The sequence below is a fragment of the Thalassophryne amazonica genome, chromosome 5, assembly GCF_902500255.1.
Source record: "Thalassophryne amazonica chromosome 5, fThaAma1.1, whole genome shotgun sequence".
NCBI lineage: Eukaryota > Metazoa > Chordata > Actinopteri > Batrachoidiformes > Batrachoididae > Thalassophryne > Thalassophryne amazonica.
In genome coordinates this window covers 35,677,044-35,699,010 of record NC_047107.1, presented here as the reverse complement: position 1 = coordinate 35,699,010, position 21,967 = coordinate 35,677,044, and the positions used below count along the sequence as shown (strand labels likewise).

At 40.4% G+C, this 21,967-nt stretch overlaps 1 pseudogene; it reads left to right on the top strand.

Moving 5' to 3' along the window:
• The first annotated feature begins 4,466 nt into the window (after positions 1-4,466).
• LOC117509943 overlaps positions 4,467-21,967 on the top strand; it is a 29,281-nt pseudogene continuing 11,780 nt past the window's right edge.

The following is a 21,967-nucleotide window of genomic DNA, read 5'->3' as shown; positions in this document are numbered from 1 at the left end:
ATTTAGTCCTGATAACTTTTAGACCGCTAACATATTTTTGCGGGCATAGTACGTAAAGCTTAACAGTTAAACATTTAAGTCTGAAATCCAAGATTTTAGTGCCTACCTGTTACATGTTTTGTAGCAGATGGACAGCCGTGAATGGCAGAGCTCAGGTCTCTGCAGGCAGAGAAAAGCTGACTACCACAGAGAAAGGGGGGGAAAAAAAAGAAAAATAATTATTTTTAACACTATACAGACCCGCCGTCATATTACTGGAGTCATGCACAGGCAAACAGTTCTGACTTATGGTTAAAACAAACTAATTCCATACAAGTTATTGAAATTGCCACGTCTGTTGTTTTAACAAAGTGAAAATATCACCTATGTTTTAGTTTTAAAGTAATACACTAATTTTGAAGGTTTTAGCATTTAGACACACATGCCACAGTGCATTATGGGAAGATCCAGTAGATGGCAGTGTTCATGGCACTGTGAGCATCCACGCATTCGCTAAGTGTTGAATCACAAACAGAATTTTCAGTTGTGAAATTGCCTTTTTTTTTACAAATGAAAAAATGGCATATTTACACAGATTTATTTGTAAAACCTACCAAACGTAACGTTTCAGTAACTTGTGTGTTATAACGACCAGCCAACCACTGTCAGGCAACTAATCTTCCCATAATGCACTGCAGCATGCATCCAAATGCTAAAACCTTCAAAATTAGTGCATTACTTTAAAACTCAAACATATAGCTGATATTTTCAATTTGTTAAAATTTTAACCATAAGTCAAAACTGTATGCCTGTGCATGACACCAGTAATACGCCGGTAGATCTGTATGGTATTAAAAAGAAATCTCTTTTTCCCTCCCTCTTCCTTTCTCTCTGATCTCTTTTGCTGAGAGAAGGCCGATCTGAGACAGAAGTGCTGACTCGTCAGTAGCTGCCTGCCAGTGCACTGAAGTCAATACTGAAAGTTATGGTTTAGCTTTTATCTGTAACTTCAGCTAATTATTTTTTAGAGGTTTATTGGTTTAGCTTTATAAAAGATAACTTTTCAGTTTCGGTTATCGAAGCTAAATTTTGGTTTGCTATGCTCAATATTGGATTCGATACATTCTTCAATCAATGTCATAGGTATTAAAGGCATTGCGCTGCGGTGGTTTGAATCATATTTGTCTAATAGATTACAGTTTGTTCATGTAAATGGGGAATCTTCTTCACAGACTAAAGTTAATTATGGAGTTCCACAAGGTTCTGTGCTAGGACCAATTTTATTCACTTTATACAGCTTCCCTTGGGCAGTATTATTAGACGGTATTGCTTAAATTTTCATTGTTACGCAGATGATACCCAGCTTTATCTATCCATGAAGCCAGAGATACGCACCAATTAGCTAAACTGGGATTGTCTTACAGACATAAAGACATGGATGACCTCTAATTTCCTGCTTTTAAACTCAGATAAAACTGAAGTTATTGTACTTGGCCCCACAAATCTTAGAAGCATGGTGTCTAACCAGATCGTTACTCTGGATGGCATTTCCCTGATCTCTAGTAATACTGTGAGAAATCTTGGAGTTATTTTTGATCAGGATATGTCATTCAAAGCGCATATTAAACAAATATGTAGGACTGCCTTTTGCATTTACGCAATATCTCTAAAATCAGAAAGGTCTTGTCTCAGAGTGATGCTGAAAAACTAATTCATGCATTTGTTTCCTCTAGGCTGGACTATTGTAATTCATTATTATCAGGTTGTCCTAAAAGTTCCCTAAAAAGCCTTCAGTTGGTTCAGAATGCTGCAGTTAGAGTACTGACGGGGACTAGCAGGAGAGAGCATATCTCACCCGTGTTGGCCTCCCTTCATTGGCTTCCTGTTAATGCTAGAATAGAATTTAAAATTCTTCTTCTTACTTATAAGGTTTTGAATAATCAGGTCCCATCTTATCTTAGGGACCTCATAGTACCATATTACCCCATTAGAGCGCTTCGCTCTCAGACTGCGGGCTTACTTGTAGTTCCTAGGGTTTGTAAGAGTAGAATGGGAGGCAGAGCCTTCAGCTTTCAGGCTCCTCTCCTGTGGAACCAGCTCCCAATTCAGATCAGGGAGACAGATACCCTCTCTACTTTTAAGATTAGGCTTAAAACTTTCCTTTTCGCTAAGGCTTATAGTTAGGCTGGATCGGGTGACCCTGGACCATCCCTTGGTTATGTTGCTTTAGACGTAGACTGTGTTTCATAATTATTGTATGGCCTTGCCTTGCAATGTGGAGCGCCTTGGGGCAACTGTTTGTTGTGATTTGGCGCTATACAAGAAAAAAAGTTGATTGAAAGTTGATTGAATAAATACATCATTGATGCCAGTTAATATAACACTTTTTTCCACCAAAATGCTAATAACATGGCAAAATGACAGTAAGAATGCATAAACATGTCCTATTTCACGCAGCTCCCGCGCTCTGTTGTTTGGTGGTAGTTATACACAATAAGGTCCCACTTGTGGTGACATTTTTTCATAGTAATAAAGAATACTACTACCACTATTTATAATAGTATTGTGTTCGTTTACAACTAAAATGCTTAAATCAGAATGATAGACTAGGCCCATTTTCACCAAAAGTGAACCCTGTAGATGTTTTTGAGGAAAAAGCAGACACTTTTTTTTCTAAAGTATTTTTGGGGTGCTGAATCTGATTATTTATTTTTTTCTTTTCCTGTCTGTCACAATTAATTTTGCCGTTTAAGGTCTCAAATCAGTAGAAAACAAAATGCCTGCCATAATCACAGAATCGTCTATCTCAGCACTAATGCGTGATGGAAAGGTGCTTTTGGGGTCTAAACATCCATTTTCAGGCCAAATTCTTGCATTTTCAGAAGCTCTTTTAGTGTCTTTGGTTTCTTAATGGGTCTTTTCATTTGTCACTACTTATTACAACTATTTAAAGGTGTGAGCTTGTAGGCTATATGTTTTTTGAAAGACTCTCATTCCATGCATAACCACACAATAACCACCCCAACAATGATAGTGCCAATAATCTGTCACTGCAGAGAATTTCAAAGATACGAGGTCTGTCCATAAAGTATCATACCTTTTTTTTTTTTTTAAACTATATGGATTTGATTCATATGTTTTCACGTCAGACAAGCTTGAAACCTTGTGTGCATGGGAGTTTTTCCACGCCTGTCTGTGACGTCATTCGCCTGTGAGCACGCCTTGTGGAAGGAGTGGTCCCGCCCCGTCGTCGGATTTTCATTGTCTAGAAATGGCGGAATGATTTGGGGTTTTTTTCCATCAGAATTTTTTCAGAAGCTGTTAGAGACTGGCACCTGGAAACTATTCGAAAAAATGTATCTGGCTTTCGGTGAAAATTTTACGGGCTTCACAGAGAATAAGGTCTCTTAGTACAGCTTTAAGGACGCTCAGCGCACCGCGCTCCGAGCTGCGACGACACGGCACAAGCCACCGGACCATTTCTGAGCTGATGGCTCTGTGCATAAGAGACCGTCGTGTGCTCTTTCTCTGGTTATCACAAGAGCTGGACATCAGCCATTTTCTGGCAGATTTCACTTTTAACAAGAGATTATGTCATGGAAAGACACGCGGAGGCTTCTTCGCGCGTCACGACCGATTCGCTTTGGAAGCGAGACAAAGGAACACCTCCGTTTCGGCGTCCCAGAGGACAAGTTTGGACATGTCCTTCTGAAAAAATTCTGTTGTGAAGAGATCTGATTAGAAGTTTAACCAAGCTGACCCTGATCACAGTCTGGAATGGCTGAACATTACTGGAAAGGGGGGTTTCAAGAATCACCAAAACCACATCAAACTTAAGTAGATGGGCCCTGTCACACAGTCTGAGAGCTTCCATCGCAGCCATAACAAAAACCATGTTTAAGTTGGGACATGATTAGCAAATGATCCACAATGAATCAGCTACAGGGAGGATGAAGATGAAGACAAATTGTAGCAATCCTGAAAAGATTTGGGATCTTCGAAGCAAACTATTTACGTGGTATACATTAAAAAAGACTTGGCCACGAGCAGCATTGAGGAATCCTTCTTGAATGCTGAGAAATATAGCCAAGCACATCTGACCGCATTTGTGAAGAAGACATCAAGTTCAGACACCCTTTACACAAGACAAGAACACCCACTTTCTCCAATCTGAAGACACCCCCCCCCAAACTTGCATCTGGTATCACTCCTATGCTAAATCTCTGATATATATCAGAAGGGGTTTAAATAATTTTGGAAGTAGCTCAGGGGTGGCCAAGTTCGGTCCTCGAGAGCCACATTCCTGACACTTAGTTGTCTCCCTGCTCCAACACACCTGAATCCAATGAAAGGCTCATTAAAAGTCTGCTCACGAGTCTTTCATCAGAATGTGGCTCTCGAGGACCGAACTTGGCCACCCCTGAAGTAGCTCATCATCTGAAGTGAAGTCCACTGTAGATGCTACTGCATATTTGGGGAGTACTCAGATGGCTGGCTTTGGTTCGTTTATGTGTTAACTTGTTATACTCCATTATGTACTCGAAGGACCTGCATAAGATTATTATGACTGTAACTTACCTGACATTTAACCACTGTTAAAAAGTAACTTTCGTTTCAGTATTCAGTAGACACATTAAAAAAATAAAATTGTCTTTCTTTCTTTCAGGCATCTCGGAATTGGCCAAAACGCCAGAGAAAGCCAGTGACTACATCTACCCACTTCTGAGCTTTGCAGCCAAACACATTCCTAAAAATAAGCACCAGGAGACTCCTTTGTACATTCTTTGCACAGCTGGAATGCGAATCCTGCCAGAAAGGTACAGCACAACCTGCTGAACACCTTAGCTGCTTTCAGACATCTCACACCTTGGATGGTCATGATTTTTGTGTCTGCATAATCTCAGTCAACAGCAAGCGCTTCTGGAGGACCTGCGAACAGACATCCCTGTTTACTTCAACTTCCTCTTCTCTGATTCTCATGTGGAAGTCATTTCTGGAAAACAGGAAGGTAACCAAAACTACGTTTCAGCCCTTATCTAGTCTAGTCCTATCAACCGTCTGCTAACATTCATTACTCTAGTACAGCCTTTCTTAGAGTGCTCTCTGTAAATATCACATTATGAATTTATTTCATATTTTAACTTGAAAAATATTTCTGAAACTGTTTAACACTCCAAAGTCTCATAGGTATGAGCATATATGCATTTTCATAACTAACGCAATGTGTACATAAATCCCAGAATTTTAATTGGCTGTTTTGTGATGCTAGTATGACTGACCATTTTACTGTCATTCATGTTGTAATTTGTTGGAATACTGTAATACTGTTGGAATGGTATGCAGACCTGTTGTTGTTGGATATTTGGGAAGTTAGGTGGCCTGAATTTTAATTTTTTCTTAATTGTTGAAGTGGTCCTTGGTCTGAAAAGTTTGAGAAACACTGCTAGAGTATGTCATGACGTTGTGGATTTTGCCTTATTGGCAATCAGTCAAATCTGGCAATGGGTACAAACACAGGAATGCTCATGCATTCAAGGGGAAGATGAAGGTTAGGAGTTGTGGTGAAGATATCTGGACGTGATGTAAGAAATGGTTTTAAGGTCCCAAACGCAAAGTAAAATTTTGTATGTATTCACTAGAGCAAAATTAGGGCAGGGGTAGTGACCAAGTGGTTGGTGCGCTTGGCTACAGTACAAGGTTCCCGGTTCAAACCCCACCCCTGCCACATTTCTCCATGTAATATGGCGTTGTCTCAGGAAGTACATCTGGTAACTTGTGCCAAATCAGTATGCAGATCCATCTGGGATCTGCTGCGGCAACCCTGAGTGAAAACAAGGGAGGAGCTGAAGGGACTTACTTTCACTTAAGTGAAATTATGAGAATTTTGTATTTGCTTGCTTACTTTTCTCTAAAGAATGAAAAGTTATCCATATCTTTATAGGGTCTGAGCTTGACATTATTCACATATTGGATATCTGAGGGGCAAGACTGGTCCACTTAACGGATCCAAGCCCTCTGTGCCTTGTCAAATGAATGCATGATATGTTGAGCCTGCTTTGCTTCAGGTTGGGCAGTATAAAAAATAACCTTAGAATTTCTCATAGGGCTGCAGCTATAGAATATTTGTGAAATAGAGTATTTTAGCAATTATTTGAGTAATCTGATAAAAAGTACTTTTGCGTTTTTAAACATCATCAATAGTCCAGGGTTCTCCCTAAGCAATGGCACAATGTCGCTGCGCCATCACGCAGATTCTCAAATTTTAGGGTATCCCTTTCTGCTTTCCTGGGTAATTATTTATTTTTACGTCTTGACAAGTTTTGGATCTTTCCTGGACTGTAAGTGCAGGCAGTCGGTGTAATCCTCAGGCTGTATGTGAACGTGAGCACAGCCTGTGCAAAGCTTGGCTCTGGAGTGCAGCTTTTCCATAAAAGCCACATTGATAATTCTGCTCTGCACCCTGTCGATGAAAACTCTGATCAAATCTGAATAAATGTGGTTTTTGAATAAGCTTGATTGACCTAAAGTGCATGTAGAGCAGAGAGCAGCCAGTGGACCAAACTGTGTTTTTTAAAAATACACAAACTCACTGCTTCACTTTAAATGCACAGTAAGTCTATTTCAGATGATCAGCGTGGACCCTCTTTCTCTTAAAAGGCTTTATTTTACTCTGTGTGTTGGAAAGTTGTAGCTTCTGGTGTAACATTGATTAGCTCTTACACGGCTTAGACTTCTGTTTTTTTCAGGGGATGATACAGTGCCACACCCAGGCCTGGCATATGTACTACAACATTAAACGGAGCTTCAAGGCACACAATTTGCTTCAAACATTTTTTGTAATAAAATTATTCAAGTTACTCGACTAATCGTTTCAGCCCTAATTTCTAGTAGTATGACTAGCCAGCGCTGTGATTTCTTCACATATAATGGATTCAGGTGAACCAGCGAATTTTGTCCGTTATTGAAATTCTGTGTAAAACGGACAAAATCCATTATATGTATGAAACGGATTAGTTATAGTAAGAGGCGCCAAACGATCTACAGGGAATCCCCAGCACAAATTACTCTTACATATTTCAAAACTTTGTCTGGAAAAAAAAATGCCTGCCTTAAATGAGCGCCAGTAACTGAAAAGTTATCTTTTATGACTCTAAACCGATAAACTGCAAAAAAAAACCCTTTATTACAGATAACCGATAACTTTTAGTATTGATTGGGACGCGGCCACATCAGATTACACTGTCGGCTTCTGATAAACCAGTTTCACTTTCACTTTTCGCTGCTAGGTAAATTCAAGAATCACAAACACATAAGAACGTACGAAAAATGAATGAACCAAAAAATAAAACCCCAAACACTGTCAATCATCTTTCAAAAGCAGTAAAACACAGTATTAGAAGTACAAACTAAGAAGCTGCTGCTTTTTTTTTCCCGCACGCTTTGAACCCTGCGGATTAAACAACCGACATACGTCCATCAGTGCATTCATTATTATAATTAAATACATTAATTGGCATAGTAAAAGACACGTAATAAATATAAATTTTTACCTGTTAGTTTCAGTGGGATTCATCTGAAGAAATAATGCACATAAAGCATCCTTTTTTTATCCAAAACACTGTCCAAACGGTGAAAAGTCCCTCTGTACACAGATGTGTACACAGCGCCATGAGAGCAATTCTCCCCCCACTGAGTCTTGGCGATTAAATTATACTGTCAGCCACAAAGAAATAACGTTAAAATTAGTCTGTTTTGTTTTTGTGTGGAGCGGACGATAACACTCACTGTAACGTCCAAAGTGAACCTGAACTACACTACCCACAATGCTCCCTGTGTCGACTGGCCAGTCATGTTTTGCGCTTAATGATGTCACCAGCAAGCGACAGGCAGCCAGTCTGCCGCAAACACAACAGACGGACTAATATGTTTGATTTTAGGGTTTACAAATGTTTTTGACCGTTAAACGTTGCTCACTTTACCAGCACAATAAATAAATAATCAGGCTGAAAGTTATCAGAACTAAATTTATCAGAAGATAATTGGTCCAATGATGATTTTAAAACTTATCTGAAAAGCTAATCCGCTAACAAAAACATTATCTTACATAATTATCTGTTATCGGATTAGCTGAACTGTGTCCACTACCGGTTACCGGACACATTCAAAACATTAGCTTACATAATTGTTATCGGATTAGCTGAACTGTGTCCATCACCGGTTGCCGGGCACATTCAGACTGTTCTGTCTGGTACATGCGAGGGGTTTTTAATGGAAATACGTTGTGATGGGGTCGGACACTTTGTCCAATGTGAGCAAAAATCCATTTTACATGGAAAAACAAACAAAAGCATTTATTTGCTTTTTTCCGGTGGGTGCGAATATCTGGTTTATACGATGACGGTTTAGGCGGGTTTTACTCTCTGTGTGTGTGTGTGTGTGTGTGTGTGTGTGTGTGTGTGTGTGTGTGTGTGTGTGTGTGTAAAATATGAGTGGAAAAAGTGCATTTGCACTGCACTCCTAGTTCATTTTCAAAGGCTTTATGCAGGGCACTGAAGCGTCTGTGTAAAAAGAGGCTTAATTCAAATGCTTGAGTGTTGTTAGAAGGAAATGTGATGTAACATAGTGGTAAACATACCACTGTCCAGCTTTTTTGAAATTTGTTGCAGGCATCCATTTCAAAATGAACAAATATTTGCACAAAAACAAAGTTTATCAGTTTGAACATTAAATCTCGTCTTTGTGGTGTATTCAATTGAATATAGGCTGAAGAGGATTTGCATATCATTGTATTGTTTTATTTACATTTCACACAATGTCCCAACTTCATTGGAATTGGGGTTGTATACAATCCACCACACACATTCCTGTGAAGCAGTCAGGCACAGTGTTTCCATGGTTGATGGGGAAACAAAAACCTAGAGTGACTGTAGGAGGGTGCACTGGTTCTTGTTGATCAGAACAAGAATATTTGAACATGTTTCAAGTGGAGATGTTTACACATTTGTAGTCCCCTTGATGCTGAAGTACTGCTGGGCCACAATATTATCTGTGAGGACTACCGCTGGACGACTAAAACTGTAGCGTATTGGGATTTTTAAAATTTCGATGAACTATGGCAGGCTGTGGTCATTTATAGTTTGTTCTAGGTTTTATCTTGTATCTCGTACATCAAAGTGCATCCATGACTTACTGCAAAGTTTTGCTTGAGCTTCCAGTGGTGTTTTTTTTTTAATGTCTGTGGTGAAAATTTCCTCAAAATCCGTGAAGTAGTTTTGGTGTAATCCTGCTAGCAGTAATTCTTTAAAGCCTATATAAAGAAATTTGATCCGGATCACCTCCAAAATTTAATGGAGTGTTCCATGGCCTAATATATATCTGTGGTGAAAATTTCATCGAAATCCGTGCAGTAGTTTTGATGTAATCCTGCTAAAAGATACACAGACAAATAAATAAATACCCATGATTTAATTATGTCCACCAAGGACGTAATTAAATATAAAGACACAGAGGTTCCTTTGTGTAAATGCAGGTTAACATTTAGCTAAACTTTACTGCCCCAAAGTCACCATCACGTCTTTGGCAAAGAGTTTGACAGTCAAACTGGCATGATTAAATTATATGTTGTGATACGCCATGCTGTCCAGTCCTAGCAAGGGCACAACAGTTTCTGTTAATTTAAGATGCTGCTGGCTTTAATAAGAGACAGTTCTGCAGTTCAGTCCATTCAGGTTTTGACCTCTTGCTGAATTATCTCCTACGTTTTTATGACTATATCTTAACTTGAAGATAAAAACAAACTTTTATTCTCATTAGTATTGTAGAGTCTGCTTTTATTTTTATTGTGTTCTCCTTGGTTTTAGGTGTGTATGCATGGATTGGAATCAACTTTGTCCTCGGAAGGTTTGACCATGTGCACAATGGTAAGGTCCCACACAGATAATAGGTTTTAGCCTTGATGTTTTTAAATAGGTTTATAATGTATCATACCCCATTTGATACATATTGGTGTTTTCTTTGCCATTAAGTACTTGATGTGTTAATAACCTTTTTAAAACGCATATGTTGGACCATTTGCAGTGCATCCAGAAAGCATTCACATCGCTTCACTTTTTCCACATCTTATGTTACAGCCTCATTCCAGAATGGAGTAAATTCATTTTTTCTTTCCCTTAAAATTCTACTCATAGCACCCCATAATGACTACATGAAAAAGGTGTTTTTGTAAATTTATAAAAATAAAAATCTGAGAAATCTATTAAGTATTCACACCCTTTGCTCAATACTTTGTTGATGCACCAAGTTATCCTGGTTATGATGTCAAAAGCTTGGAGCACCTGTCTTTGGGCAGTTTTGCCCATTCCTCTTTGCATCACCTCTCAAGCGCTATCACATTGGATGGGGACCGTCGGTGCACAGCCATTTTCTGATCTCTCCAGAGATGGTCAATCAGATTTAGGTCTGGGCTCTGACTGGGCCACTCAAGGACAATCAGAATTGTCCTGAAGTCACTCCTTTGATATCTTGACTGTATGCTTAGGGTCATTGTCTTGATGAAAGATGAACTGTAACCAAGGTCAAGAGCGCTCTGGAGCAGGTTTTCATCAGTCAATTTTCAATTTGGGTCATTCCATGTCAATTCAAGGAGGGCCTCATGCACTTTGTCAGATTTTCTTCAAATTTTAATCAAATATTCCCAGACTATTCAGAACAACAAATCTGAAGTTTGAGGCCTGTAGGCCAAGTAGTTTCTGAGATATGGCAGATTTAGTGTGCATGGGTCTGACTTTTTTTAGGCAAAAATGATGGCCGTCATTTCTGGAGACATGTTCAAGCTAGAATATCTCGGCAAATAATGGACTTAAAGGCCTGAAGTTTTCTGTAGCAGTTGTCATGGACACCCAGACTTTGACTATGGTCAAACAGACATTGACACTAAACTGTAAAGTTTATGTACTCAAACTATGGAAAATATTACATTGACTATTGCGAGCATTCATGTTTGAGATACCGATGCATACCATTACACTCAAAAAGCCTTTCCATTTCTTGGCTCCTTAATGCCAGCTATATTGGCTATGAAATATGTAATTTGGCATATCTGTGGTAAACAGTTGTGGGAGAAACCTCTGAAATCTGAAAAAAGCATTTTGTGGTAAAATTTTATTAGAAGAAAAGCTCATGTGAGCAGTAAATAAAACTCTTCAAACTGATTCCATTTTGAAAGTATTGATATCTACTTTCCTCCGCACGTCTGTCTCAGTGTGCCGAAAAGTGCAGATGTCCACGTCTTCCGCAATTCCTGTGGAAGTCAGACGACGTCCCGGATCAACACAGCGTCCAGTGTGGAAATGAACGGCACATTTCACTGTTAGGAGTTTTTGTCATGGAAGGGAGCGGAGGAATTCCGCGCGTCGCGGTGGAGCCGCATGGCGCAAAGCAACGCCGTGATGAAGCCTCAGCTCATGCACAATTTCTCGGATAGTCACACGACTGAAAAGCCACCGAAAGCCATCTGAAAGCTGTCCTGTGAGACCAACACGGAGGTGCTTTTGTCCCGTGCCATGAGCAGCTCCGTGGCACTTCTCTTTCCATGAAAAAATCTCCTGTAACAATGGAATGTGCCGAAAAAGTCTTGATGTCCACGTCTTCTGCCATTTTTGTGGAAGTCAGACGACATCCTGGATCAACAAAGCCTTCACGTTGGAAATGATCTGGTTGTTTCAGCGGGGTGTCAACCTGTCGGTCGGCGCTCGGAGTGCGCTGCGCTCTGACGCAGTGGGCGGTCTTTAAACCGGCTGGAGCACTCCTTAATCTGTGTAATCCCCATAAAATCGTCCCTGAAAGCCATCTGAATTTTCCGAATGGTGTCCACCTGGAGGTCTCTCACAGTTTCTGGAAAAATTTGATGCAGCAAAGCTCCAAATCGTTCAGACATTTATTCTCAATAAAAATCCGACGAGAGGCGTGGACCACTGTTCACACAAAGCCTGCTCACAGGCGAATGACGCAACCGACAGGCGTGAAAAAACTCACGCATGCGCACGAAGGTTCAAGCTTGGCTGATGCATGTGCACGTGATTCAAATCCAAAAGGTCGGATACTTTTCTAACAGACCTCGTATCTACCTGCATGATGTGTGATGTGCCTGTTCTGCAAAGCAGAAGTTCTCTTGTTGCATCATCTAAGTCTGTGATGGGCTTGACCACTTGTTTCCTACAAGAAACCATGAAATTGAAAAGTGGTATTCCAAAGGATGACTGACAAGACTGATCAATACCAATAGGAAAAACTGCATTCAGTGTTTATTGCTCTGTTTAAAGAAATTTGAAATGCAGATCAACAAATATTCACCTGCAGAAAGAAGTGTGATGACATTCACTTTCATCAGACCAAAAAGAACAGGGAGGAAGATGTGCAGCCATTCTTACCCAACCAGACTGACAGCAGCAGCTCTGAACATGTCCGAACATGCAGTACCCCCATTCACTGCATTGCTCATCATGCAGGTGGATATAAGCTAGTACCGTGGAAAACCTGGGGAATCCCCCTGGCAGATCAGTGCTCGCAATAGTCAGTATAATATTTTCCATAGTTTGAGCATACATAAACTTCAACAGTTTAGTGTACAATGTCTGTTGTTTGACTATAGTCCAAGTCTGGGTGTCCATGACAACTGCCACAGAACATTTCAGGCCTCTAAGTCCATTATTTGCTGAGATATTTTACCATGAATATGGCTCCAGAAATGACAGCCATAATTTTGCCTAAAAAACAGCAAACCCCATGCACACTAAATTGTCCATATCTTGGCAATACTTGGCCTTCAGGCCTCAAACTTCAGATTGTTGTTCTGAATAGTCTGGGAATATTGATTAAAATTTAAAGAAAATCTGAGACAAAGTACGTGAGGCCCCTCAAAATATTCATATTAATTGACATGGAATGACCCAGTTATTTTCTTTTATATAGCGCCAAATCACAACAAAGTTGCCTTAAGGCGTGTCACACAAGTAAGGTCTAACCTTACCAACCCCTAGAGCAGGGGTAGGCAACCTGTTCCAGAAAGAGCCCATGAGGGTGCAGGTTTTCTTTACAGCCACTGACTCCACCAGGTGATTTTAGTGATTATATCACTTGAGCAGATGGAATCAGTTAATCAGTGAAATCACCTGGTGGAGTCAGTGGCTGCAAAGAAACCTGCACCCTCATGGCTCTTTCTGGACAGGTTGCCTACCCCTGCCCTAGAGCAAGCATACAGGTGACAGTAGTAAGAAAAAAAACTCCCTCTGATTTGATCAAGAAACCTCAGACTAGAGTCAAAGGGGTGACCCTCTGCTTGGGCCATGCTACAAACACAATTGACATACAGGAAATTTGGGGAGCGTTTGGGATGCCCAGGATGTCCTCTGTACATTGCTGCATTCATCTTTCCCTCAATCCTGACTAGTCTCCCAGTTCTGCCACTGAAAATCATCCCCACAGCATGATGCTGCCACCACCATGCTTCACTGTAGGGATGCTGCTTGGTTTCCTCGAAACATGACTTGTGACATTCACACCAGAGAGTTCCATCTTTCTCATTAGACCAGAGAATTTTGTTTCTCATGGCCTAAGAAGTACTTCAGGGTGCCTTTTGGAAAACTTCAGGTGTACGGTCATGTCTTTTACTAAGGAGTTGGTTTCAGTCTGGCCACTTTACCATACAGGCCTGATTGGTGGATTGCTGCAGAGATGGTTGTCCTTCTGGAAGGTTCTCCTCTCACCACAGAGGAATGCTGGCACTTTGACAGAGTGACCATCTGGTTCTTGTCACGCGCCCTGACTAATTTCAGAACCTTCAAGCTTGGCTTTAATGAAATCTGTTAACATGCATCACTGCATTTTTCCCAAACACATGTCTGGTTCTGTCAATTTTGCAAGATGGTGATGCTGTCGTATAGGTGCATGTCCCAGGCAGTGATCAGCAGGAGGCCCTGGTGAGAAAAAGAACAGCTGGGGTCCTGGACATGGGTGGCGTCTCCACACGATTGCATATGAAGTGCCCAAACTGTAAGCTTTGCTTCTCCACAGCAGGTCATTATCAAGAACAAATTCTGTTTTTGTGCTCTTTGATTTTTGTCACTCACCCTTTTGGTTCTTTTTTCCCTCCCTCTGACTTCTGTCATTCCCTGGTTAACCCTGGATGCACCATTTTTGTCCTGTAGGAGATGATCTGCTCTCCATTCATCACTGTTGAAGGCATATGGTAAGCTGCTGCATGACTCATGGCAGGATTTGGGACTGACTGTCTGTTGTAATATAGTCCTAGTCAGACTTGTTCACACAGTGCTGAATGTTTTAGTACAAAATGTAAATATGCTCATAAATAATGCAGATCAACCAGTTTAGTATCATTAGATATTTATACAACACCATGGGAATCCTTAACCCAGCCTTGACCGATCCAGTTTGGAATTCAATTGTCCTCTGCATTATGTTGGGTTGTTTAATGAAAGGTGCCTTTCCTGATGCAACCCTATTCATTTACCCAGGCTTGGGACTGGTGTCGCCTACCGAACGGTCTGCACCCGCCTTCACTGCGCATGCGTCAGCCGCGGGGTCACCGATTTACAACCCCTGGCAAAAATTATGGAATCACCGGCCTCGAGGATGTTCATATCAGTTGTTTAATTCTGTGAGAAAAAAAGCAGATCACAGACATGACACAAAACTAAAGTCATTTCAAATGGCAACTTTCCTGGCTTTAAGAAACACTATAAGAAATCAAGAAAAAAAAGATTGTGGGCAGTCAGTAACGGTTACTTTTTTAGACCAAGCAGAGGAAAAAAATATGGACTCACTCAATTCTGAGGAATAAATTATGGAATCACCCTGTCAATTTTCATCCCCAAAACTAACACCTGCATCAAATCACATCTGCTTGTTAGTCTGCATCTAAAAAGGAGTGATCACACCTTGGAGAGCTTTGCACCAAGTGGACTGACATGAATCATGGCTCCAACACGAGAGATGTCAATTGAAACAAAGGAGAGGATTATCAAACTCTTAAGAGGGTAAATCATCGACGCAGTGTTGCAAAAGAGTGTTGGTTGTTCACAGTCAGCTGTGTCTAAACTCTGGACCAATACAAACATGGGAAGGTTGTTAAAGGCAAACATACTGGTAGACCAAGGAAGACATCAAAGCGTCAAGACAGAAAACTTAAAGCAATATGTCTCAAAAATCGAAAATGCACAACAAAACAAATGAGGAACAATGGTAGGAAACTGGAGTCAACGTCTGTGACCGAACTGTAAGAAACCGCCTAAAGGAAATGGGATTTACATACAGAAAAGCTAAACGAAAGCCATCATTACACCTAACAGAAAAAACGAGGTTACAATGGGCTAAAGAAAAGCAATCGTGGACTGTGGATGACTGGATGAAAGTCATATTCAGTGATCAATCTCGAATCTGCATTGGGCAAAGGTGATGATGCTGGAACTTTTGTTTGGTGCCGTTCCAATGAGATTTATAAAGATGACTGCCTGAAGACAACATGTAAATTTCCACAGTCATTGATGATATGGGGCTGCATGTCATGTAAAGGCACTGGGGAGATGGCTGTCATTACATCATCAATAAATGCACAAGTTTACGTTGATATTTTGGACACTTTTCTGATGTTTAAGGATGATGAAATCATTTTTTCAAGAAGATAATGCATCTTGCCATAGAGCAAAAACTGTGAAAACATTCCTTGCAAAAAGACACATAGGGTCATTTCATGACATAGGGTTAATGTCAACGAGCAGATGTGATTTGATGCAGGTGTTAGTTTTGGGGATGGAAATTTACAGGGTGATTCCATCATTTATTCCTCAGAAGTGAGTGAATCCATATTTTTTTCCTCTGCTTGGTCTAAAAAAGTAACCGTTACTGACTGCCACAATCTTTTTTCTTGATTCTTACAGTGTTTCTTAAAAGCCAGAAAGTTGCCATTTGAAATGACTTTAGGTTTGTGTCATGTCTGTGATCTGCTTTTTTTTCTACAAAAATTAAACAACAGAATGAACATCTTCCGAGGGCAGGTGATTCCATAATTTTTGCCAGGGGTTGTACCACTCATTTCTGCTTCATACGGCACTCCAGTCATCTATCTCAGCAACAGATATCTGAAGCTTTTATATAACAATCACTTCCCCATAAATTCAGTATTATTTCATAATAAAAGATGGAGCAAGTGATCAGAGCACCACAGCCAGAAGAGCTGCTGCTGCTGCATTCACTGCACCTCCGTCATTTTGAAGCATCAGTAGCGACTCACCGATTATCCACCCTCATTTTACTTAAAAACTGACTTCAGAATGATTTAAGAGGTTTATTTTGTCATCTGATGGTTCATAATCACATTATTCCCTTTGATCACTTTGGGTGTCGAGAGGCCATCTCAGACGAGCTGCTGTGGTCCCAAATGACTCATGGGCAGTGAAGGCAGGGCGGGCAAAACTTGTTTGGGGGGGCGGGGGGTGCACCGTTTGGTCTGTAACACCGGCACTCAGAGCGTACTAGCCTGCAGACCCCATGTGGCTGAGAGTTGGACAAACTTAAATGTTAACACCCTGCCCTCCTTCTACCCTTCTCATTTATCTGGGCTTGTGACCTGCACTAACATGTACTGGCTGCCATCCCCATGTGGCTAAGTTACAAACAAATTCACTTTAAAAAAAAAAAAAAAAAACCTAAGGTTGTTACAGCTTGCTCAAGATGTCAGTAATGACAGCGCCACATTCTATTTTAAGTAAAACAAAGAACCATTTGCTATGAACCACAAATGGTACTGTAATTGAGTGTGAGCTCTGTTGTACAAAATAAGATTTAATATATATATTTTTAAATAAAAACATAAAATTGCTCACATTTAAAGTTGTTTCCATAATGCTTCCTCGAGATAGTCCTGACAAAGTTATTTGAGGAAACACAAAAATACAATGTTCAGATGCACAAAATAAATGCAGCTATATAGCCAGTCATGCTTAAAACAGTTTACTGTAAATTCAACAAAGTATGCCAGTATCTTCTGAGTGTACATGTATTTCTGAACATCTTTTAAATTTTGTACCTAAAATTCAAGAATGTCTAATTGTGACCAGCATGACAGCTGTACACTGAGACGGTGGAACAGAATTTGTTAAAAAATATGTTGTAATGAGTTTTTGTGATCTATGCAATTTGTGCTTTTTGTTCTTGTTAACATGAATACAATTTCATTGTTGATATGCAGTGTTTAAAAAAAACAAAAATCGATACATTGTTGGATCAAACCCAGCAATGGTACCGGACAGCCGTTCCAGTTTGTAGTAAGAATCTGCTGTAGGATTAGTGAGTGTGTAGAAGCATCCACAAAGTGCGTTGTTAGTAGCAGTAACCTTGCACATTTTAGCTCTGTCTACAGCAAAGCTAAACAGACAAAAGGGAGCTCCTACAGTAACATCACTGGCATGCTGAAAAAGTCGAGCAAATTGGGCAATGTTTTTGTATAAACCTTAGTTGATGCACACCTGTTCACAGGGAAACATTGATATAAAAACTGTCACCTACAAATGTCAAATCTATGGAGATGCATGTTTGTGGTTCAAGACTTATGTTCCCATGGTGAGTTATTCTTATTTATTTATTTCCCTCCAGGAGGAAGTTGCCAGAATTTGCTAGCTGAATTTAATTTGGGGTGTGATGCACATCGCACAGAGCATGTGTATCGTGTGTATGTGTCCACCTTCCTTGGGTTTGGTGGAACGCAGCACGGAAAAGATATGAGGACAGGCTCATCCCGGAATACGGCCACTCGAAATAAGTGAGGACCGGTCATGTCAAACAGCTGCCTTAAATAAATGTTTGAATCTGAGCAGTTCATGCTACTGAATGTATTGATGGGTGTGTGTTTTTTTGTTTGTTTTTTTTTGTTTTGTTTTTTTTGTTTTTGTTTTTTTGGTCCTGTTCAGGCTGTTGGGTCAGCGCACTGGTGAGACAGAGTTTCCTTTCCTGGATCCTTGCCTACCAAAAGATCTGCAGGATGAAATTGGAACTCCTGCACAGAAGTTCCATCTGCGGGGCACAGGGGACTTTGACCAGTGCAGGCAGCTTCTCCAGCCCTTCCTTAACTGCACCAGTGAGAATCAAACCTCTTTGAGTGGCATGTACCAACCAGAGCTATTGACATACAACAACAGCCAGGTTCTACGGCTTCTCTGAGTTCTACTACTGTATGGAGGATGTGCTACGCATGGGTGGGGATTACAATGCTTCTAAGTATGCCCAAGCTGCCAAGGTAAATGCTAGAATTGAAAAAAAAATCTGACACCTACGCTTGTGAGAGCACCTGGGAATTTCAGGCTTTGAATAAAATATAAATCTAAGCAGGTAGTGAAAAACCATGGGGCTTGCAAATTTTGCTCATTGGTAAAAATGTCACAGAAAAATAAAATGTATATGACACAGAAAAGACACATGAACTCGCTGAATCAAATCAAAACAGAGGGTGGCCAAACACTGCCATGCGGGCCAAAATGTGTACACTTCAGGCACAGTCTGTCAGAGCTGTTGTCCGTCCATCATGACAAAACCAAAGTGATTTTCACATTAAAGATTTGCCAAAGTTTTACTTTTTTTTTATGACGCTTTGGCTTCAGCAGCACAGCCTTCTGGTGTGCAACATTGTTAAGTTTCTACAGCAGCTTATATCCTCATAATCAGTAAGGCAGTATTTCATGAGAAACTAGAGCAACGTGGTCGTAGAGCGCAATCCCACCCCTGCCACATTCTCCATGTAATGTGGAGTTGCGTCCGGAAGGTCATCTGGCGTCGCAAACCTCTAACACAAATTTTTACCTTGAAAGAATTTTCATGGTGAAAGTCCTGTTAGAAGTGGCTTTTCATAAGCTAAAATATAATACAAAATATAGTTCAAAAGGGCTTTTCAATGTTAAAATCAAATATCTGCTAAATCCGCAATACGGATCAGTTGCAGATCAAACTTAGTCTGTTTCGAGTGCCAGTTTGCACTGCATTGCCACAAATGAGTGAGTGAGATATAATGCAAAATGCATACCAATGGGCTTTTCGGTATTAAATTCAAAGGCCCACAATCCGGATCAAACTGTCAGGCGGTAGTGAGTACCAGTCTGCGCCTCACTTTCAAGTATGAGACTGATTGGGGCATGTTTGATTAAGATATAATGTAAAATATACATTACATGGGGTTTTCAGTGTTAAATTTAAATGGCCACAAAATGTAATCCGGATCAGATCCAGATCAAACTTTCAGTCCATAAAGGATACCATTCATACCATAACGCTCTCAAATCTGAAAGAAATTCAGTCTTTCATGACAGTTATGAATTTTGAAAATTTGTTCAATGTTAAAGATGGGGATTCTTCCAGACTTTGACCTTTGACGTAGAATGTTGAAATTTGATCAGCTCTTGTCTACCACAGATTTCTCTGAAAATTTCATATGAGAAATTGTGAGTTACAGGCTGTTCACAGACAGTGGTGGAGGTAAAGGTGTTGCAGCACAAAATATACTGCAGGAGGAATGTAGTGGAGTCCCCTTTTTACAGGTGGAGGATGCATTTTCCAACTTTTGTTAGGCCCAGAGGCGTTTTGTGAAGCAGATTTCAATTCAGCTCCTATTAAAAGCTGACTGAACTTGGCTTGATGCTGGACAGTAGGCTGGTAACACAGTGGTTATCATCTGTAGTTTCAATAATTTTCAAGTTGTAACTGTCAAGAATTGTATTGGGCTTCACCAGTAAATCTGAAACTTGCACAGATGACATATGCCAAGATGCCTGCGAACTTCACTTGCATTAATCAGTGCAGTCATAGGTGACATTTCCTCCAATGCAAGTAGTGCACCTCAGTCTGAGGTCTGATATTTCTTGTCCAGACCTGGTGCTCAATTAATAATCCTTTAATATCTCAGGGTTGTGGTTATCTGTAGATGCTTCATAACAAAATTTGTAAACATGGGGCGGGGGGTGTGTGTGTACACAAAGCTGCATCAATAATTGTTTTATAGGTAATCAAACTGTAGTATTGTAAATGGCCATTGACTTGCCTGGAGATTTCTTTGCACCCCCCTACTTCTAATACATTTTCAGTACGTTCAGAATCTTGAAAAACCTTTGAGCTGAGGTGAAATCACTGATCTGTCCTCAGTGGGTTTGAGGGAGTTAGTAAGTATTACAACCATACAGTGAGACTGGAAGTAATAGCACATTTCCAGTCTCTGTCGCTGCCATAATGATTGCTGTCAAGGGCACAGATGAGCATAAAGTTGACTCCAAACCTTCTGTATATTGGAAAAGGTTTTATCCCCAAAGGCTTGAAGGGGGATGATGTCATGGCAATTTCCGTTGGTCCATCCCTCCCTCCCAAAAAGGTTATAAACATTCTGTAATCAACTCCACTCGCATGTTTAAGAGGGATTTCGTGAAACTTGGTACAAGTCCTTGTTATAGGTTGGTGATACGCATATTATATCCTTCAAGCTGGACCTGGTTTACCAGAGTTGTGGCCCTTGATTAACAAAACTACACAGTCAGTTTAATGAGTGCCTGCATTCTGAAATCAACTCCTCACATATTTAGGATTAATTTAATGACAATTGGTCCTTGATATGATTATAGACATATTATACAACCCCAATTCCAATGAAGTTGGGACATTGTGTAACATGTAAATGTAAATAAAAACAGAATACAATGATTTGCAAATCCTCTTCAACCTATATTCAATTGAATACACCACAAAGATATGTAATGTAATGTTTTTTTTTTGCAAGTATTTGCTCATTTTGAAATGGATGCCTACAACACATTTCAAAAAAGCTGGGACAGTGGTATGTTTACCACTGTGTTACGTCACCTTTCCTTCTAACAACACTCAAGCGTTGGGAACTGAGGACACTAATTGTTGAAGCTTTGTAGATGGAATTCTTTCCCATTCTTGTTTGATGTACGACTTAAGTGGTTCAACAATCCGGGGTCTCTGTCGTATTTTGCGCTTCATAATGCGCCACACATTGTCAGTGGGCGACAGGTCTGGACTGCAGACAGGCCAGTCTAGTACCCGCACTTGTTTACTACAAAGCCACGCTGTTGTAACGTGCAGAATGTGGCTTGGCATTGTCTTGCTGAAATAAGCAGGGATGTCCCTGAAAAAGATGTTGCTTGGATGGCAGCATGTGTTGCTCCAAAACCTGGATGTACCTTTCAGCATTGATGGTGCCATCACAGATGTATAATTTGCCCATCCCATGGGCACTAACACACCCCCATACCATCACAGATGCTGACTTTTGAACTTTGCGCTGGGAACAGTCTGGATGGTCTTTTTTGTCTTTTGTCCGGAGGACACGACGCCCATGATTTCCAAAAACAATTTGAAATGTGAATCAGACCACAGCACACTTTTCCACTTTGTGTCTATTTCAAATGAGTTTGGGTGGCATTTCTGGATGTTGTTGATGTATGACTTTCGCTTTGCATGGTAGTTTTAACTTGCACTTGTAGATGTAGCAACGAACTGTGTTAACTGACAATGCTTTTCTGAAGTGTTCCTGAACCCACGCGGTAAGATCCTTTTACACAATGATGTCGGTTTTTAATGCGGTGCCGTCTGAGGGATCGAAGGTCATGGGCATTCAATGTTGGCTTTCAGCCTTGCCGCTTACATGTAGAAAGTTCTCCAGATTTTCTGAATCTTCTGATTATATTATGGACTGCAGATGATGGAATCCCTAAATTCCTTGCAATTGAACGTTGAGAAACACTGTTCTTAAACTGTTGGACTATTTTTTTTTTTTTCACGCAGTTCACAAAGTGGTGATCCTCACCCCATCTTTGCTTGTGAACGGCTGAGCCTTTTGGGGATGCTCCTTTTATACCCAATCATGACACTCCTTTCCAATTAACCTGTTCACCTGTGGAATGTTCCAAACAGATGT